General features: G+C 40.9%; 1 protein-coding gene and 1 pseudogene across 3 annotated transcripts in view; both read left to right on the forward strand.

Annotated features, from left to right (window-relative positions):
• The window catches only part of PRRG1 (proline rich and Gla domain 1), a 168,058-nt gene that overhangs the window by 43,881 nt on the left and 103,535 nt on the right, over positions 1-20,642 (forward strand). The window lies entirely within an intron of this gene.
• On the forward strand, positions 3,860-11,022 carry LOC110257646 (annotated as a pseudogene).

Here is a 20,642-nt window from a genome sequence, read left to right on the forward strand (position 1 = left end):
TCATCACACACTGGTGGGACTCATTTGTCTAACACCGTATATGAAATGTCTTCAAACAGCCTTAATTAAGTCAGTTGCTGTCTCTGTGTAATGTTGGCAAAGAAATCTTAAGTGCTTCCTTCCTACATTTAGTTGCGTTAAAGAGAAATTTCTAAGGAGTATTTTGTTCTTTTTATTCCAAAAATGTTTACTATAGCTTCTTATTGATCGCTGTGGATTCTATTAAAATGACCAAAAGTCACCTCCACTTTGGCACAGGTAAATCTTAGTTGCTGTGTGATCATCCATTGTCTTTCTGTCCACATCTGTATTTATAGAAATGTAATTCAAACTCATTTTGCTGTGGCTTCCCCAGCTAGTCAGGACCAAGACAGACTGTCAGAGAGCTCTGATACGAGTTTGTCTATAGCCTAAGGTTCTAGCACTGTCTGGGGTGGATGTTTCTGATGACAGTATGCTGGTTGTTTGAGAACCATAGCTTTTGGTCTGACCTTACTCTGTTTGACCAGAAGCAGCATCATTAATTCCGGGGAGTATTACCAGACCCTGAGAGGATCCCTCCATAAGGACCAAGACTGAGTGCTTAGGGAAGCCATAAACCTTGGGCACCACGGGCACCACTTCCTTCACCATGCCCTACGCATAGCTGCCATGCGTAGGTCTCCTACTTCAAGGGGGCCTGTACTTGGAGTAGTTAGTTCTATTTGCTTGCGTGGGTAGATGACAAAGGATAGTCTGTTAAACACTTCACACTTCGCCTTCTCTCTCATCACTTGCTTTTAACTAATTCAGGGCCCCACTGAGATGTGCAGTGTCACCTCTTAGTAAATGCTTTGGAAGTCTTGGCATGGAACATCCGTCTAGTGTTCCTGGCTCACAGAGAAGCAGGTAAGTTGAGCATATTGTATGTAGAAGCGCTTCTCTGTGCAGCACCTTGGCCACCTTGCGTGTCTTCATTCATGACACGGGGTCATGCTTGACCATCGTCTGACTTGGCGAAATGCCCTGTAGTTCTTCCTGGAGCCAGAGGAGATAAGCAGCCTGGTGAGGAGTCGCCACTAGGCAGTTTCCCCTAACATATCTGTGGGAACCTGTCATACGTCCATTTCTCATCCATCTCTTAGTGCAGCTAAGCGCAGGTGTTTCCACCTTGTACCCTGTGGAGTACAACTTGCGGTATCTGTGTCAGTCTGTAAAACTGCTTGGTTTAGTTTATAGAGGTGGCTCCTCTACAGCACCATGACACATCGCGGGGACTTCTATCATCTGCCCCTCCTGTTTGATGTCAGCATGTGGGATTAAGGACTCAGTGTGCTGACACCATGCTGATTTTGATTTTGCTGTGTGTGTAAGTAATAAATTGTCTGAATCCATTTGAGCTCATTGTCTCCTTACCAGCCTAATCTAGGAAAGTGCAGCAGCCAGCCTAACAGCTGCACTAGCAATACTTGTGGCCCCATGAGCCACTGATGTGTTGCTTTGGGAATGTTTGACTGTGACACAGTGGGGCTCGCACTGACCAAACACTCAGCTGCTGTACGTACCATGGGGTATTCTTTGAGCCTTGTACTTGTCTCTGGGCAGAGAGAGGCCTGTGGTTTGTAGGTGGGCAGAAACCAAGGCTTTCTATTGGAATTACCCTTTTCTCCCCTAGGCAGGCCAAAGAAAATACCAAATCTGCTCAGTAGAAAGTCTTATTTATGCAACTGCAAGGACCTCTCAAATTCTGAAGCTGCCCCCAGCCTCCACATCTCCCTAAGTGTGGTAGGAAACAAAGACCAATCACAGTGTTTGGGCCTACTCAAAATGATGTATTTTCTTTTTTTTTTTTTTTTTTTTGTCTTTTGTCTTTTGAGGGCCGCACCCGTGGCACATGGAGGTTCCCAGGCTAGGGGTCAAATCGGAGCTGCAGCTGCCGGCCTATGCCACAGACAGAGCAATGTGGGATCTGAGCCGCGTCTGTGACCTACACCACAGCTCACAGCAGCACCAGATCCTTAACCCACTGAGCAAGGCTGGGGACCGAACCCACCACCTCATGGTTCGTAGTCGGATTTGTTTCCACTGCGCCACGACTGAAACTCCAAAATGATGTATTTTAAATGGTACATTCCTCCTTAGGAGGTGGTTCCCTCTTGCTCATGGATTTTGTGGTATTTTGGTTTACAAAGAAACCAAATTTTCACCATACAGTAATCTACAAAAACATTTCTATTCTGGCATTAGATCTGGGAAAAATAGAAGACAGCATGGAGAGTAATTTCTACTCAAATATTTTTGAAAAAATTTTTTACAATACTTGTTTTTTATATTATGCTCCTTTTTTTAATACAGACTTTTAAGACTATAAATTCCCCTCTAAACACAACTTGAACTGCATTCCACAGATTGTGTTTTGTATTTTCATTACCATTTAGTTTAAAATATTGTCTAATTTCTCTTGTAATTCATTTTTAAATTTTTTGTGTTCCCCCGTGTTGAAAGCTTTTTATCCAAATGCAGTCATACTCATTTCATTCTATACCCCTATAATGTTTATTCTAATACAGTAATATTCCTTCAGTTTTTCAGATCTCTTTCATCAGAAAAGTTAGTGTGTAGTTTATTTTTCGACCCAGTGATTATTTATAGAGTTTTATTGTTTACTTCCCAAATATGTAGGGTTTTACTGGCTTACATATTGATATTTGGGAGGAAAACGTTAACACAGTAGTTCTGGTTGCTAACTCTTTCATGTTTCTGAGGGAACCTGGAACCATGATTGACTCTTGGTCAGCCCTCTGCATGTTTTTGTGTTTAATGGTTGGTTTTGTTTTGTACACCAGGAGCAATAGACCATGCTGTACCCGTTTGTTCGAACTGCTTTGTACAAACATCCGGATTGATGAAGTGTACCTAGTTTGATTGCTGGGGTCTTGAGTTTCAGTTACCAGGGCTGGTTGCATGGCAAGATATGCCTGTATGACTAGCCCTTCGTACACAAATCATGAATTCTGAGATTCACATGCTCTTTCTCTCTTCCCTGGGCAGAGGTATTTTGTATTTGTCCCTGTATTTTGCTTCTGGAGAGAAATTATATATAACAAGTCCGTGTCTGGCTTATCTTTACCCTTGACTCTGATAAATGGCCATGAGTGGAACCTACTGTAGAGTCTCTTCTTGGTGAATCACAAACCTGAAGTGGTCCTGTGTGCCCTAAAACCATATTCTATTTTGATTCTATTGTGGTCAGAGAACAAACTCCATATGATTTCAGGGTTTTTTTTAAGAAAAAATTACTGAGGTTTGTTTTATAACCTAGAATATGGTCTTTCCTAGTAAGTATACCATGTAAGTCTGAAAAGAATGTGTATTCTGCCATTATTGGGTATAATGTTCTATAAATATTAATTTGGTTAAAGTGGCTGATAATTTTGTTTAGGTCTTCTGTGGCTTTCCTGATTTTTTTTCTTTTTTCTTGTTTAATCCATTGCTGAGACAGGAGTGTTAAAGTCCCTAACTAGGACTGGAGAATTGTTTATTTCTCCCTTAGGTTTGTCAATTCTTGTTTAATGTATTTTGAAACTCTGCTATGAGATGCATACACATTTGAGTTGATGCCTTCTCTTAAATTGACCCTTTTATCATTAAGAAGAGTCCTCCTTTACCTCTGGTAATACATTTGGTTTTAAAATTTGTCTTGTGATGATAATAGCCATTACAATCTTTTGTTTATTACTCTTTGCAAGATACATATATATCTTTTTTTCATCTGTTCATTTTTAACCTGTCTGTGTATTTATATTTAAAATGGGTCTCTTGGAGTTCCCGCTCTGACTCAGTGGGTTAAGAACCCAACTAGCATCCATGAGGATGTGGGTTCGATCCCTGGCCTTGAGCAGTGGGTTAAGGATCCAGCATTGCTACAAGCTGTGGCGAAGCCCACAGATGTGTTTCAGATCTGGCATTGCCATGGTTGTGGCATATGTTGGTAGCTGGAGCTCCAGATCAACTCCTAGCCTGGGAACATACACATGCTGTAGGTGTGGCCCTAAAAAGAAAAAAAAAAAAAAAGAGTGCCTCATGGCTATGGAGCCCAGGCCCCTGGGGCCTGCCGCCATCCCCTTACCCCTCTGGGCTCCTAGGCTGGGGCACTTGTTCTGGCTTATCAGCATGGAGGACGAGGAGGAGAAGCCCACTGAGATGGAGTTACTGTGCATGAACTGCTACCGCAGTGGCATGCCAACGCCTCACCTCCTGCTCAACAAGATCCCCTTCTTCAGAGAAATAATCCTGAGCTCCTTTTCCCACGAGCACTGTGGCTGAAACCACACAGAGATCCAGTCAGCAGACAGGATCCAGGACCAGGGAGTGCACTACAGTTTGACCCTCAGAACCCAGGAGGATGTGAACAGAGAAGACTGATTCTGCCACCATACGGATCCCAGAGCTGGAGTTTGAAATTCCTACCTTCAGCCAGAAAGGCGCTCTGACAACTATGGACAGATTGATCAGCCATGTTCTCTCTGGCCTGGAGCAGGATCAGCCCACCTGAAGCGCAAATGAAGAAGCCATAGCTGAAAGAATCGATGAGTTCATTGTCAAACTGAAAGAGCTAAAGCAAGTGGCCTTCCCTTTCACCCTGGCCGTTGATGATCCCTCAGGGAAGAGCCTTGTGGAAAACCCACATGCTCCCTGGAAAGATGATACCCTGGTGATCACACACTGTAATCGCACTACAGCAGGAAGAGATCTGTGGCTCTGGGCAGAGGCGCCACAAGAGGAAAATCTCAGAAACGAAGTGCTCCAGTTCAGCACAAACTGCCTGGAGTACCCTGTTCTGGCCCAGACCGACCTGAAGCTAGTTGGAATCCCCCGTTTAAGGAGGTTATCATCATGGCTACCAACTGCAAGAATTGTAGCCATTGGACCAATGAGGTGAAATCTGGAGGAGCCATAGAGCCCTTGGGCACCAGGATCACCCTCCACATCCCAGATCCTGAGATATGAGCAGAGACCTGCTCCGGTTCAAGACATGTAGCATGGAAATCTTAGAGCAGGAATTTGAACTGGGAATGGCTGTCCTCAGGGGCAGGTTCATCACACTGGAGCGGATGCTGAAGCTTGTCTGGGAACTGGTGACCAGGAAACTTTTCACGCTGGGTGACAGTTCCATTCCTGGCCAGGTGGAGAAACTGCAGGAGTTTAGCCAGAGGTTGGACCAGATCCCTGAGGGTAACATGAAGGCCCACTTTGTTATGGATGATCCAGCTGGAAACAGCTACTTGCAGAATATACATACACCTGAAGATTATCCTGAGATGAAGGTAGAGCATTATAAGTGCACATTTGACCCAAACGAGCAGCTAGGGCTCAACGGCATGAAGACGGAGGGCTATGAGACAGGCCTGGCTTCCCAGGGGTGGCAGTGGGTGGTTCCTGGCCAGCCTCCAGTGCTGCTCACACCACGGAGTTATGTATTGCTATTGGAAAAGGCTGGTGTGTCAGTGGCCAGTGGACACCTGGTCTGAGTTGGAGATCTGGCCACTCTTTCTGAACAGTTTGAGATGGAAGTGAAAGCCTCTAGGGTTACGTGACCTTATTTTAGCAGTTTCGAATTGGCTTGGAAGAAACCCAGAAAGGAACCATCAGTCATGTCGTTGTCACATTTTTCCAATCACGTCTTTACCCTCCCTCCACACAATGCTCTCTCACCTCCCGTTGGAAAAGGTAGGAGACAGCTAGATCTGGAGTTTGGGAGTTGGTTTGGGTATACAAAATACTGACTTTCAACCGGAAGACAGTCTCCTGGGGCGGGGGGCGGGGGCGGGGAGGGTCTAACATAGGTGAAGAAGTTCTCATTAAAATGGTAGCTTTCAGACCTCAATAAAATAAAATGAGTGTCTTGTAAACAGCATTGACTTGTGTGCTTTGTTTATTTTTATTTTTTTATCTTTGTCTTCTGACAATGTCTGCTGCTTACTTGGAGTGTTTAGTTCAATGATCTTTAATGTAATTACTGACATGATTGGGCTTAGGCCTAATATTTTTTAATTTTCTACACATCTCATCTGTTTTTCCTTCCTCTCTTCCTCTTTCCTGCCTTGTTCTTAGAGTATTTGGATGTTTTCAGAATTCTATTTTATTTTTTGTTTATTGATATTTTAGCTGTTCCTTTTTGTACTATTTTTATAGTGGCTGCCTTAGGGATTACAATGTACAAACATAACTTTCCACAGTCCACTTAATTAGTTAATAATGTACTACTTAGTACATTGGTTAATAATGTACTACTTGAGGTAAAACACGGAAATCTTAAAAACTTACAGGTTCATAGCTCTGTCCTTTTTGTTGTAGTTGTTAAATATACATACACACCTACACACCCATATCCCCCACCAGATCCTGTTATTTTAGTTTAAAATAGTTATTTGGTTTATAAAGAAACTTAAAGGAAAACAAAATATAGTCCTGTATTTATTCAGCTGTTTTTCATTTCTGATGTTCTTTATTCATTTGTGAGTGTCCCAGTTCCATCTGGCATCATTTGCCTTCCATCTAAATAACTTCTAACATTTCCTACAGTGAAGTCTGCTGCTAACAAGTGCACTTCTTATAGTGGTCTGCCAGTGACATATACTTTGAGTTTTCTTTTATCTGAAAGTATCTTTATTTTGTTTTCACCCTTCATTGATCTTTTCCTTGGATATAAAATTCTGGGTTAACATTCCCCTCCCCCCAAGGCTTTAAAGATGATGTTCCAGTCTTTGTCTTCTTCCATGGTTTCTGATGAGAAGTCAAGCATTAATCAGCACATTATTCTCTCGATGGTGATATATCATTTTTCTCTGGCTGCTTTCAAGGTTTGCTTTTTATTTTTGGCTTACAATCATTTGTTATGTATATTGGCTGGGCTTCTCTGTGTTTATCCTCCTTTGATTCATGTTGTTTCTGAATTTCATCTGTTTTGGGACATTTTCATCCATTATTTCTTCAAATATTTTTTTTTCTTCTTCATGTGGTCTTCTAGTTACATTTATTTATAACTGTATAATATAACAGATCTCTTAGCTTCTGTTGTGTTTTTTTTTTTCTATCCATCACCTTTGGTCATTTCTCTTGGTTTGTCTTTAAGTTCGCTTACTCACTCCTCTGTCATGTTCATTTTGACATTAAGTCAATCTGGTAATCTTTTTTTTTTTTTCAGAAATTATACATATTTTTATCCTAAAATTTCTTTTATATTATTTCTGTTTCTCTTCTGAGGCTTCTGGTTTTTCTGCTGAAGTTTTCATCAATTTATTATTCCACCATCTCTGCCATAATTGAGTCTGGTTCTCATGTTCTCTTTGTCTCATCTAACTGGGCTTTTGTTTTTTATTATGGTTTGATTTTTATTTTGAAAACTAGACATCATGTACTGGGTAAAAGGAACTAAGGTAAATAGGCCTTTACTGTGAGTTTCGATGTTCTGGCTAGAAGTTAGGGTGTGTATAGTATTTACCATAGCTCTAGGTATCAGAGGACAAAATTTCCTCAGCTGTCTTTATCTTTTACTCCCCTGTTATCTTTGGGTTCTCCTTGGAACTTGTTCTTAAATAAGGTCTGGGATGTGCTGTTCTTTCAGTTTTATCCCCCTGTCACTATACAAGAGTCCTCTTGATATGGTGGGAAAGTGTGGGGAGAGAGGAAGTGTTTTATAATTCTAAGCTTGGGTTTTAGTCTTTTAGTGACCCTCTACCCCTGGGCTGTGACCTTCACATCTGCTTCTCAGTTTTTGTTTTTCTCCCTTAGAAGAGATAGGAAGGTGAAATGGGGGCTGGAATTGGGTAATTTCCTTCCCCCATGTGGAATGCCAAAGGAGGTTAGAACAAACTGGCTGTTTGAGTATTTTGAGCCAGTTTGGGTATTTCACTTCCTGAAGGTTGATTAGGCTCTGTTAAATAGTTTCCCCTGAGGGCAGGTCTTGTTAAAAGGAAGAGAATGTTCTGAGCATATTATAAAATGGCTACTTTTTCCCTCCCCCTGCTGGAAGCCTGAGGGAATTTTTCTCTGATCTTTGCTGTAAAAACTTAGAAGTCCTCTTGGAGGTAAAACTCAAAAAAAAGTATGAGGGGGCCTCCGCAGATCAGGTCCCCCCGGAAGTTTTTAACTCTCAAATTTGTCCACACAGAGCCTTCAGCAATCACCTGTAGTTTAGGTTTTCTACTCTGGTGCTGGTTCTGGAATTTCCTGTTCCTGGGCTTCTGCTTTGGTAAGTTGTATTTTCTGTATCCACCTGTCTGTCTACAATTTTGGGAGCAGTGGTTTGCCTTGGGATCTCAGTCCTCTGATGGATCCAGAAAGAGTTGTTGATTTTTCTTATTGTGAGAATGTAAGTGATAACTTCCAAGGTCCTTATATGCCAAGGTCGGAAGTCAGGTTTTTATGAATTGAAAACATGCCTTCTTGTATTTCATTGAGGATAGCCATTTCAACATCTTTGTTTTGTTCCAGCATCTTGATTCATCTTGAAATTGGACTAGAATGACTTTATTTTCTTATGATAATGTGTTACATTGTGTGTGTGTTATATTTTATTGACTTTTTGGTATGCTGGGTACTTTTGGGATTATATCTTCGATATTAATGAATTTTAAGCTGAGATTCTGGACTATGTTAATTTTTTAAATTGTTGTGCGAATTTCTGCTATATACGTATATATACATCCCCTTTTCTTTTCTTCCATCATGGTCTGTCCCAAGAGACTGGATATAGTTCCCTGTGCTATGTGGTAGAACCTCATTGCTTATCCATTCTAAATGCAACAGTTTGCATCTACCAACCCCAAACTCCCCATACATCCCACTTCTTACCCCTTCTGGGTGGCCGTTACAGTCTCAGTTCAGAATTTGTTCCTTTGCTTTGCATTTATTCCATACCAGCATAGTTGAGGATTCAATTAGAGATGTGGGCAGACAGAGTTTGGGGGTTCTCTCTCTCGCTCTCTTCCTTCTGGGGTTCTCTCCTTCAGCATTTTTCCAGTTCAGCTTCTCTGGTTCCCTAGGCCAGGATGATGTCTTTTTTTCACATCTTTGCTCCCTCCTCCACTAGCTGCTGTACACTACAAATGCTGCCTGTAGCCTCAGGCTAAAAGCCACAGTGACTGAAACTTAATTGTATGGTTCCCTGTCTCTGTCCCTCCCAGCAGTTGTGAGTTCCCTCTGAGCATCTATATGCTTTTGTGCACTACCCAGTACTTTACGTTCGTTTCTCTTTCTATGATAGCCAGGCTTCGTGATTGTATTCTGTTGTGTGTGTGTGCGCGCGCACGTGCATGTGCTCGAGTGCAGGGGAGGGAGAGAGTCCTGTATGTTCTGAGTTTATCATACCCAGAAATGGAAAGTTTTGAAGAATATTTCCATGAGGGCAAGAAACCCAATTTACTTTATTGAATAACCTCTTAGAAACCAAGACCATGTGTTCCTTTAGTGAATGCTGGTAAGATAGAACCTTGTGATGTCCTAGCTTCTTGTTTTATAGACAAAAGGGAGTAGGGGAGGGAGACATTTTAGAGATGAGCTGAATCCTTTGGGGGCTGTGAGCAACTGATATGATACCACCTCACTGAGTTGTATTGAAAATGAAATAACTTTTCACCAAGCTTGGAGAGTTTTTTTTTTTTTAAACTATTTACAGCTGTTTCGAATATGTTAGATGTTACTCTGCTTAGTACAGTGTAATAGATATTCAGTAAACATTATTTCACTGGAGTAAATTAGCACTAATGAATTAGCTAAGACTGAGCATTTTGATTATCTCAGAAATCAGATGATTAAAGGAATGTATTTGTGTATTTTTCTTCTTGTACTCTTGAAGATACGCAGCTGATATATACTTCAAGCCATTTTAAGTGAGATTATTTTGTCGGTGATAGACTTTGTTGTGTAATGCTATATAAATGCAGTGTTTGGGAGGAAGTCCCGCTGATGGTTATTTCTTCCATCTAACTCACTTGTCGAAGGACTGCAGGGAATAGTGAGCTAGGTAATTAAAGTTCATTTTGTAGTTTCCACATTATATTACAGCCACAGTAAATGAGATGATTAACTTGAACACCTTAAGAATGTATGTAGTAATTAGGAGGCTTATAGAAATCATCAAGGAATTTGCACAGATAGAATAGCAGAGAATTACAGTTCTTCGAATAATGGGGTTAACGTGTTCTGGGGAGTATGTCTGCACACATACAAAGTATAAAATTTACCAAATCACAACTCACAGTACTTTTGGTTCACTACCTACCCTCCTGTTAATTCCCATGTAGGAGATCGTGTTGGGTCTTGATAGCATTTGGGTAGATCACAGGCGGTGCTCGAGGTGCTCCTCACTCCTGAATGGGGATGAGATCAAAGCAGCCATGTTGGCCTGTCACTAAAATCAGAGACTTGGCATTGACTTGACAGTGCGGTTATTGTAAAAGAAGCGCAGCGTGGGGCTCTTTGCTGAGGTTAATCCAAGTATGTAGCATCCCAACTCAGAAACTGGTTCAGTTCACAGTTCTCTGCCCCAGGTCTCCATTTGCTCAGTGCTGTAGGCGTATTGGTGAACCCTGAGAAGGCTTAGGACTTTGAAGAGATTGCGCCAGCTTTCTCGCTGTTGGCTCTTAACCTGTAGCTATGGATCCCCCTGTATGCACCTTTTTTTCTGGGGTTGAAATCCAGTGCGCCAAAGGCACTTTGAGGCCTTAATTGCATGACTGAGCACTAAAAATGTGAAAACAATTGTAGAGCAGACGAACAAGGTGAGGCCAAAGAAGGTTTTTATGGATATTCATGCATGTTGCCAGCAGGATTCAGTTTTCTCCCCCCTACGTGATTCTGAAAGAGTCATGAATAATTTAACAAATTTGTGTTTGAGGCTTCTTAGCACCCAGTTGCATTCCTATTGTTTCTGAATCAGACCACATCAGTTATGGCCCTGTGTCTTTCTCTCCCATTGAGATGAATGGTTTAGTTCTGCAGGCAGTGAGGAGCTGTATTTTCTTTCCTTTTTTTTTTGGTTTTTTTGGGCCACACCTGTGGCATATGGAGGTTCCTAGGCTAAGGGTCGAAGCAGAGCTGTAGCTGCTGGCCTACACCATAGCCACAGCAACACAGGATCCGAGCTGCGTCTGTGACCTATACCACAGCTCACGGCAACGCCGGATCCTTAACCCACTGAGCAAGGCCAGGGATCGAACCTGCATCCTCAAGGATGCTAGTCAGATTCGTTTCTGCTGAGCCACCACAGGAACTCCAGGAGCTGTATTTTCAAGGGACTTTCCTTGTATTTCACGGTGGCTTGTGTGACAAGGAGGAGGAAGAAAGTCTGTTTTAGAATAAACTGCATGACGTGTTAGAATCCTCTAACGCTTATAATGAAGTTTGGTGAAATGCTTTTCCCTAGAGAATTTTCTCCTCAAATTAGTAACTAAATTGCTATGTGGGAGGAACCTTCCCAAGACTGACTTTCCTTGGTAGCCAAAGCAGGACGTTGCAGACATTTCAGAAGCAGTTTCCAAGGAGGTGAATTGAGGGTGAGGTAATTTTCTTAAGTGCTTGGATCCTGATCGTCTCCAGAGGCTTTGAAGCCGTGGTTACGAAATAGACTGATTTGATCTCCTGGGACCTTGGCCAGGTTTGTAATTGCCCTGAGATTGTTCGTGTTCACAAATGACAACATGACGTCCTTTCCTTTATTCTAGGAGAGAGGTGCTTCCCAGATGCTAAGAAACAAGCTTGATTTTAGTTTGGAAGACTTGGAAGGTCAGACCTCTTCATAGGCCAAATCGCAGTATATCTCAGCTTCAGTTGTGCAGCTGCAGAGTTGTGGCTGTTGTTTTATTGAGATAGCTTTGAAAAAGTCGATTAGACTGTAATCCGCATGCAGGCAGCTTTTATGTCATTTCGGTCATCATTGCCTCCTGGCACGATGCTTGGCTGTGGTAGATCCTTGTACATTTTTGTTGGAAGAATGGGAAGTCTGTCGTATTTCAGTGTCCTAGGTTTCTTTACTTGTTTTAGCCTGGGAATAGAGGCGGTGATGTTGGACAGAAGGCAGGGCAGGATTTCCCTTCTGCCCCTGGCAAACAAGTCTCTTTTCAAGTCTCTCAAGTGTCACCTGGTCTGTGAAGCCTTCATATTTTTTTCTGGTAACCACTGACTTGGCCATTTCTTACCATCATGTATCCTTTGCTTCTCTTAGAGCATCTGTGCCATTTTTTATTTAATTTTTGATGTGTATCTAGCTCTTTAAACCCCAGGGGAGAGCTCAACTTATGGTTGGTTTGTTTACCCTTGGTATATGAGTAGGAATGAGTTTGGCTGCATTTCTCAGGCAATGCAATTCATAGAGGCTTAGGAAGGGTGTAGTTACCTGACAAAATAAGTTTGGAGGTAGGCAGTTCAGGGCCGATGTCTTTAAGGAGACATCTTTGTTTTTCCAACCCACTAAGTGCAGCATGTGGGTTCTCATTCTCATGATTGTACAGTGGCTGTACTCCACACCTCACATCTGTATTCCAGGTAGGAGGAAAGAGGGCAGATGGCAGTGGGTTTGCCTGGAGTATGTCCTCTTGAGAAAAAGACTTTCCCCTTACGCTGCATTGGCTAGAACTGGGTCACATGTACACCCTTCGTTACAAGGGAGTCTGAGAACTTTTCCAGACCTTCTACTAGAGAAAGGCTGGAGGCAAAGGCATGGCAAGTGATGGCATTTGTGTAGGTAGTCTGCAATGTCCTGCTGATGACTGGGGGTCTCCCTCAAAATTGTCCTGGCACGTGTCCAATCAATTATGTCACATATTGAACCTATTTTAGTAGCAGGCTTACCATCTTACATCTCAAGGACAGAATTTGGGTTTTTGCTATTTCTTCAGATTCTTTGTATCTGTTTCGAAAGTGTGGTCTGGCTCTTGTTTTCAAATTCAACTTACTTTGACCATTTTCAAGATGAAGGATATGGTCAAAGATGGAAAAATAAGCAGTAGTCTAGAGAATGCGGTTCCAGGAACTTGGCCTCAGCACTATGCAAACCCTTTAACTCTGTAAGTGATGGGCTCCATAAATAAGCTGTCTCCTTCCTAGCGTTCTGTGATTACTAGATGCCCTTTAGCTTTCAATTCCTTCCTCCTTTTATGAATTGTGTTTGATAGAGGGAGGGGCTGCTGCACTTGATGGGTCCCCTTATTTGTGGTGCAAGTATGGTTAATTTCCACATCAACAATTTCTGGATGTCGTCTTTTTTAAACGGGTTGGAATGAAGCTGGGGGCATCTGGGAACCCTTAGGCCCCTCTAATCTTTGCTGCTGCCTCGCACTCTGACTCTCTGTTGCCGTCTTAGGGTACTCCTTCCTGTGATGCATTCCTTACTGTGTTCTCTAGGTAGTTGGGAATTTTAATGTCTTTTTCTTTATCCAAATACAGAATGTTTGTTTTCAGTGGTAAATTCCCTTACAGCAACAGGAAAACCCAAGAGTTCTGGTTAAATATCTATTAGACCAAGCTTTCTTCCACAGGACTTCCTTTTAGTTGTTCTAGGAGAAGCAGGGGCTTTTCTGAAGGTCTTTATATATTTTTTTAAATATTTTTTTTTTACAATGATCTGTAAATTTCTGCTGTACAGTGAAGTGACCCAGTTAAGGTCTTTTGTATTTTTGAACTGCTTCTCGGAAATTTATGTACAATTTGGTTTAGTGAGAATTTTTTTTCCTCTTTAAGGCCACATGTATAAGGAGGAAGAGATCAAAAAAGGGTCACCCAGGTAAAGACCCTACTTAAAGGGTAGTTCTTTTGGGTAGATGTTTTATTTTTTTCATTTTTTTGCCTTTGAGGGCCGCACCCATGGCATATGCAGGTTCCCAGGCAAGGGTTCAAATTGGAGCTACAGCTGTGGTCCTACACCAGAGCCACAGCAACTCAGGATCCGAGCCTCATCTGCGACCTACACCACAGCTCACAGCAACACCAGATCCTTAACCCACTGAGCGAAGCCAGGGATTGAACCTGCAACCTCATGGTTCCTAGTCGGATTGGTTTCTGCAGTGCCATGACAGGCACTCCAGATGTTTTGTTTTTTGAGAGAAAATGTTCTTCAAGCGTGCTTTAAAAACAGCGTGTATGCCCCCAAAGAGCATAGAGCATGAAATTTTGACCAAAAGCTATAGGTTTTTAAAAGAAGAAATACAGCTACCTCATTCATACGTTATGTATTATATATTCAACCTAATTGTGATCAGGGAAGCATAAGTTAAAGCAACAGGATACCATTTTCCATTTATTGAATTCACAAACTTGAAAACCAAAAAGCTCAGACTCATTGCTGACAAGTGTGGGGAATAGACTTTAAAAGATTTGTTTTCATTGTAGAAAGTGAAGCATACCAAAAAGTAAAGAGGCCAACATGATGAAACTTTCAACGTTCATCATTTTATTTATTTCAGATCTTTTTTAAAAGGCCTAACCCTCCCTAATCTGGTTCCCTTTCTTCCTCCCGCCTTCCTTCATTGTCAGCCTCCCTAAAGCCAACCTGAGGCAACCAGTCTATGTAAACAGGCACTCTTGTACACGGTGGTAAAAATGAAATTGCTTCAAACTTTCTGGAGGGCAAGTCAGCAGTATTTATCAATCGCCCTAGGAATTTAATCTCCAAAAATGATGAGATGTGGATAAAAATATAGATGGGTCCATTTACCAACATTAAAGAAATAGAACCATCCTAAAGGAACACCAATAAAGGACTGGTTAAATAAACGATAAATATTCATGTAATGGATTATGAAGCAGCAATGAAAATTCATGCATGTTCCAAGTTGTCTGCCCTAAGTATATGTCAGTGAATATAAAATATTTCCCATACATGTCATACAAAAATCGGTAGTCAGTCCAGTGTTAAAACATATACTTTGGTTTTGTGTTGTGAACAGTAGAAAAAGAAAGGTAAGGGCAAAATGGAAAATTACAAGATTGGTTGAGCTTATGATGAAAGAAAGACAGTGAAGCAGGTGGCTGGTTTGTTTAGGCTGTTCAGCGGACTTGGTGTCTTAGCTAACTGAGTATTTTTTTCCTGTGTCACCTGGTTGCTGGGTGCTGAAGTGCAGAAAGGCAAGGTAATGGCCTCATTCCTCAGGCAGCTCTGAGATCTGGCAGAGAGAATACACAGATAACTGGTGAACTAACAAGAGAGTAATATTTGATGAATGAGTACTACAAAATTGAATACTATAGAAATTCAGAGGAGAGGAGTTCCCATCGTGGCTCAGTGGTTAACGAATCCGACAGGAACCATGGTTGAAGGTTTGATCCCTGGCCTCGCTCAGTGGGTTAAGGATCCTGCATTGCCATGAGCTGTGGTGTAGGTCGCGGATGCGGCTCGGATCCCGCGTTGCTGTGGCTGTGGTGTAGGCCGGCGGCTACAGCTCTGGTCAGACCTAGCCTGGGAACCTCCATATGCCGTGAGAGCGGCCCAAGAAATGGCAAAAAGACCAAAAAAAAAAAAAAAAAAAAGCAGAGGAGAGATTATGTCCTGTTGGACTGATAGAGATGCATTTCTAACGGGGGTGGGGGAATTATACTGTCATTAATAATAGCTTTAGGATTCAAATAAGCTGAAAGGAAGGGACGTCACATTTAAGTTAAGGGGAATGGGATGAACAAAGGCTTGGGAATGGAAAAGTATATAGCCTTTGTAGAGAGCTAGTTTGACTTGATTTGTAGGATTCTTGGAGTAGAAAAGCAAGTAATGAGGCCAGAGCTCAGCCTAGCATGTTTCTCTTGTCTTAGGACCACTGATGCAGGTTTGCATGCAGTTGTGTTGGTTGCTTTTAGTTGCAACTCACAAAAATGTCCATTTTACTATTAGAAAAATTGACTCTAGGACATATGAATTTAAACTGAGAGCTGAACATTTTCTGTTCTTTGATCGGTACTATAGTGAGGACAGCATTAGAGTGAGAATCTGACCTTGGATGTGCTACAGGCTGTACCAAGTAGCAACCCTGTAATCAAACCAAGCCTTAGTTTCCTCATCTGTAAAATAAGTGTGATATTATTCCCCTTGCTGAGCTCACAGGGTTCCTAATGTGCAGATCAAGTAAAATGATCTGCTGATTCTTCTCGTTGCAGTGTTGAGGGAGCGAAAAACTATCTTCAGACGGAACCCCCTCTGTCTGTCCCATGTGCTCCCTCAAGCTCAACTCTGATGCAAAGCTGTGCAACTAAGGGAAATAAAGGATTTACAGAGAAATTTGAACCCAAGTGAACATTGAGTACCAATGTGGCAATCATTCAGGAAAATGTTCCCCCACCCAGTACCAAAGTCTTTCATGTGTTGACCCCAGACAGTTGAACTGCAGTTTAGGTTTGGGGGTTGCTTTTTAGCCATTATTATATTGGAACAAACAGCCTCTTTTGTTTTGGCTGATTGACCCCAGGGTTGTACTGATTTGGTAAACTAACTTGACAGGAGTTCCACAGTGTGCTTCCAAGTTGCGGTGATTCTTAGGGACCGAAGGCTACCCCCAGATGAACTGTAGTACCTCATCCTTAATTCTTTAAAATGGAATGATAGTCTGAATTCTCTTGGCCCATGCGATTGCTTACCGACATTTTTTTCAGGGCTGCAACTCTTTTTTGGAGAAGGGCCAGCAAAGTGAGTCAGATCATTTAGGATTTGTTTATAGATGGGCCGTTAGGATATTTGTCTGAATCAGCCAGGTACAGTGAGTTTCCTTTGGGATGGGTATTCCACTGGGCCTGGTGTGTTTTTGATTGTATCTGGGCAGTTTTATGAAGCCATTTGAGTGGGTCAGCTTCTAAATGTATTCTACAAAGGTAGTACACACTGCTTCTGTGCTCTCGTCCATTGGCCTGCTTATAACAAAGAAAATTACAGAAGTTGTGCTGTAGAATGCCTTATGGTATTTACTGTATGGATGGTGAAGCTACTGTTCATTACATTTCTTCTTTTTAGGACACTAGGGATAATTTTTCTCTCTAATCTCAAAATCATAAGGAGGCTTCCAGGCAATTGTTTTTTTTTTTTATCTTAGAGATACCATGGCTCGTGTAACGAACAGTGTTTTCTCTTGACATTGACTACTAAGATACAGAACCTTTCGACAAGTTTTTTGTATACAAACCTCAGTCTTCTCTTTTCGGACTATGTTATCCTGAAATTCTGTTCTTGATTTTTCTCGTCACATTTTCCTCAAATGCTTTTTATTTTAAATTTTATTTTGTCTTCTTTTATAATCCGATTTTACATAGAACATCTTTCTTTCCAGAAGTAGCTAAGGTATGAGGAAATGAAACTAATTGGATACTGAAATATTAAGTTTATTGTGTTGAAATGGTGTCTGTTTTGCTTTTGTTGGTTATTATGGCTTGTTGGTAATCTAGGTGCCAAACTAGGTGATATCTTGAAGTATCTAACAACTGAACTTTTTGATAAGATAGCATGCAAGGTAAAGCATCAGGTGATCATATGCCTACAGTAACCTCCGCAGTGAATACCTCAAGGTGTGCACGAGTTGTATCTTGGCCCTTTCCTGGTCAGGCTTCTCAAGTCTCAGTTCATTTCACCAGGAAGCCTTTTACAGGAGAGGGGACAGAGTCCCAGATATTTTTCAAAACTCACGAAGTAAACAGAACAAAAGACCAGCGCCATGCATGTTCCTTCATCAGGATCAGTTCTCCCACACCCACCCTGTATGATCCAAGTCTTTTATTGCCATACTGGTCATCTTTATTTTATCATGAGAAAAGTCCAATTTTTGTAGTCCATGTCAGCTAGGTATAAAGTAATTTACACCTATGTGAAGAGCTGATAAATCCCTCTGATTTTCCTTTTAATATGTGCTTATTTGCCCTAAGGGGTAAGATAGCTCTACCTCTAGATATTTAAATCCAGGTTCTCCCATTTATTGGTCCCAAGGAAATCATAAGAAATGAGAATAACAGTTTATATTTTTAAATATACACTGCTCCATTATTTATGCCAGCCAAAAATAGAATCAGTTCTTAATGGCTGCATAAATTTTTATTGTGTGGATGTAACAAAGTTTATTTCTGAATGCTCTGTCATTTAAGGAGTGGCTAAATTATGGTACATGAGTATAATGTAGCCATAAAGAATCGTGTTTATGAAGTATTTAATTTCATAGGAAAATTATGATGATGATGTATGAATGAAGGAGTGGGATGGATTGGGAACTCGGGGTTAATAGATGCAGACTGTTGCCTTTGGAATGGATGAGCAATGAGATCCCGCTGTGTAGCACTGGGAAGTATGTCTAGTCACCTATAATGGAGCATGATAATGTGAGAAAAAAGAATGTATACATGTATGTGTAACTGGGTCACCATGCTATACAGTAGAAAAAAAATAATGTATTGGGGAAATTTTTTAAAAAAAGGAAAAAAAATTTTGGACACAAAATGGAGTATCATATGAGCTCAACTTGTTAAAATACAGTATTTTATTTTTTCAATAAATTTTGCATGTCTAGTCTGTGTCAAGGAGAGTGATGGGTATGAGGATATAGCATCAAACAGATGGATGTGATCCCTACCAGTATTAAACACAGTGGGACATGATTATGAAATTCAGTCTCCCTTTGGAGATTAGTGATTTCTAGTCAAACGTGATTAAGCTCATTTTCTAGTTTGTGGATTCTGTAGGAGCTTGATTTCATTTCTCTTCTGTTTGTCTGGAAAGTAATAGCTCTCCAGTTCAATTAGATTGAGTGGTAGAATTTAAAAACAATAGCAACAGACAGTTCAAGCCTGACATTCCCAGTCATCTTTAGATTTTTTTTTTTTAACCTACGTAGTCAGTGTAGTCAGTGTTTTTTTTTGTTTGTTTGTTTGTTTGTTTTTAACCAATGACATCAGTGTAATAGCTTCTCTTAGGAATCTGTCCTTCTCCAGGAGAAGATACTAGTTGATGAAGGATAAAAACCATTTCTGCCTGGGTTTTTTTTTTTTTTTTTTTTTTTTTTTACCTTACATGTGCTTTTATAGAATGTGATTCTTGTTGCATAGCATGAACTTTTGTTCTTGAAACAGATTTTCTTTCTTTCTTTCTTTTTTTTTTTTTTTTTTTGTCTTTTTGCCTTTTTTAGGGCCTATCCCTCGGTATATGGAGGTTCCCAGGCTAGGGGTCGAATCAGAGCTGTAACTGCCGACCTACACCACAGCTCACAGCAACACCAGATCCTTAACCCACTGAGCAAGGCCAGGGATCGAACCCACAACCTTATGGTTCCTAGTCGGATTCGTTAACCACTGAACCACGACAGGAACTCCTGAAACAGATTTTCTTTAAAAACTTTTAAGTGATAGGAAATAGACCTTTAGTCAAAAATAGTTTTTACTGAAGAAGCTATGACTCTTGTTTCTTTAAGAAAATTATCCTGTAAAGTACACCTTCTTTAGAACTAAGGTTAATGTTTTAATTTAATGTTTAATGATCCGTGTCAGACCATTAAATTTTGGTTCTCTCAGTAGCTTTAGTGTAATATCCTTGAACATATTCACTACAATGATAGGCTTTGTTAGGTAGTGATGCAACTTATTACATGTCATAGAAAGAACTCCTAAAGCCTCAAGGGTGTATCAGATTTCGTCCATATACTATTGGTTATGATTTCTCAATGCCATTTTTTGTAATGTGCGTGCACAATAGGACAGTGGGAATATTAAAAACATGAGACCGAATTTTTCTTTCCTGGTCGAATTATAAATGTTGAGCTCTTGAAATTATTTAGTATATCTGACCTCATTTATTTAGAAATATTAGAATAGCCGAAGTTCTTATAGGATGACATGTAAAGCACCAATTTGTTGCGTCTAAGGCTAAGATTTTATGCTGTAGTATGCCTAAGGTAATACAACCAAAGCCACATTGTTTTTTCGTCTACTTTTTCACTCACACGTGGTGTCCATTATGCATTGATCTTGTCCAGCAGTATTAACTGCCTTTAACTGATTGTTCTGCTATCTGAAGAATCTTATTAAAATTTAATCAGTAAACTAAAAATAAGCAGCTAATGCCATAGTGCGTTCTGGTAACTCATAAAAGAGAAAAAGAAAGTAAGGCCTAATGTAGGCTTATGAGGTTAAAGGAAAGTGAATACACTTATTACATTTATTGGCTATTCAAGGGTATATGTAATTACCATTTTCCTTTCTTGAGACGTGCGATGCAAGGAGACTACACTTTTCCATTTACAAAATACTTTTCCGTTTACAAAATATCTACCACTTTCCCTACTAGCACTGAACCGCTCTTATTGTATGGCACAGTGCAGTAGGGTTTAAGTCCGTCTGTGCCACTTGTTTTCCTCAGAAAAGCTTTTCTGGACGGTGACTGTGGCTAACATGGTTCTTGAATTAGGTCCAGTGTGGGCTGCACTTCCCATCCACCAAGAAGCAAGTTCTCCCCACATGCTTCATCTTCCTAATAGCCTCTCCCTTTTTATCTCATTCCCCCATTGAAGGCGCTTTCTGCCTTAGTGTTTTTCTTGTTTCTCTTTTTGAAACATTCCTAGATTTAGAAGAGGCACCTAACCGTATTCCTGTTACTAGTTTGATCTTTCTTTTTATTTTCAGTGGCTCTGTTCTGCTGCCCAGAGGGACTTGTT

The sequence above is a fragment of the Sus scrofa genome, chromosome X (assembly GCF_000003025.6).
Source record: "Sus scrofa isolate TJ Tabasco breed Duroc chromosome X, Sscrofa11.1, whole genome shotgun sequence".
Lineage (NCBI taxonomy): Eukaryota > Metazoa > Chordata > Mammalia > Artiodactyla > Suidae > Sus > Sus scrofa.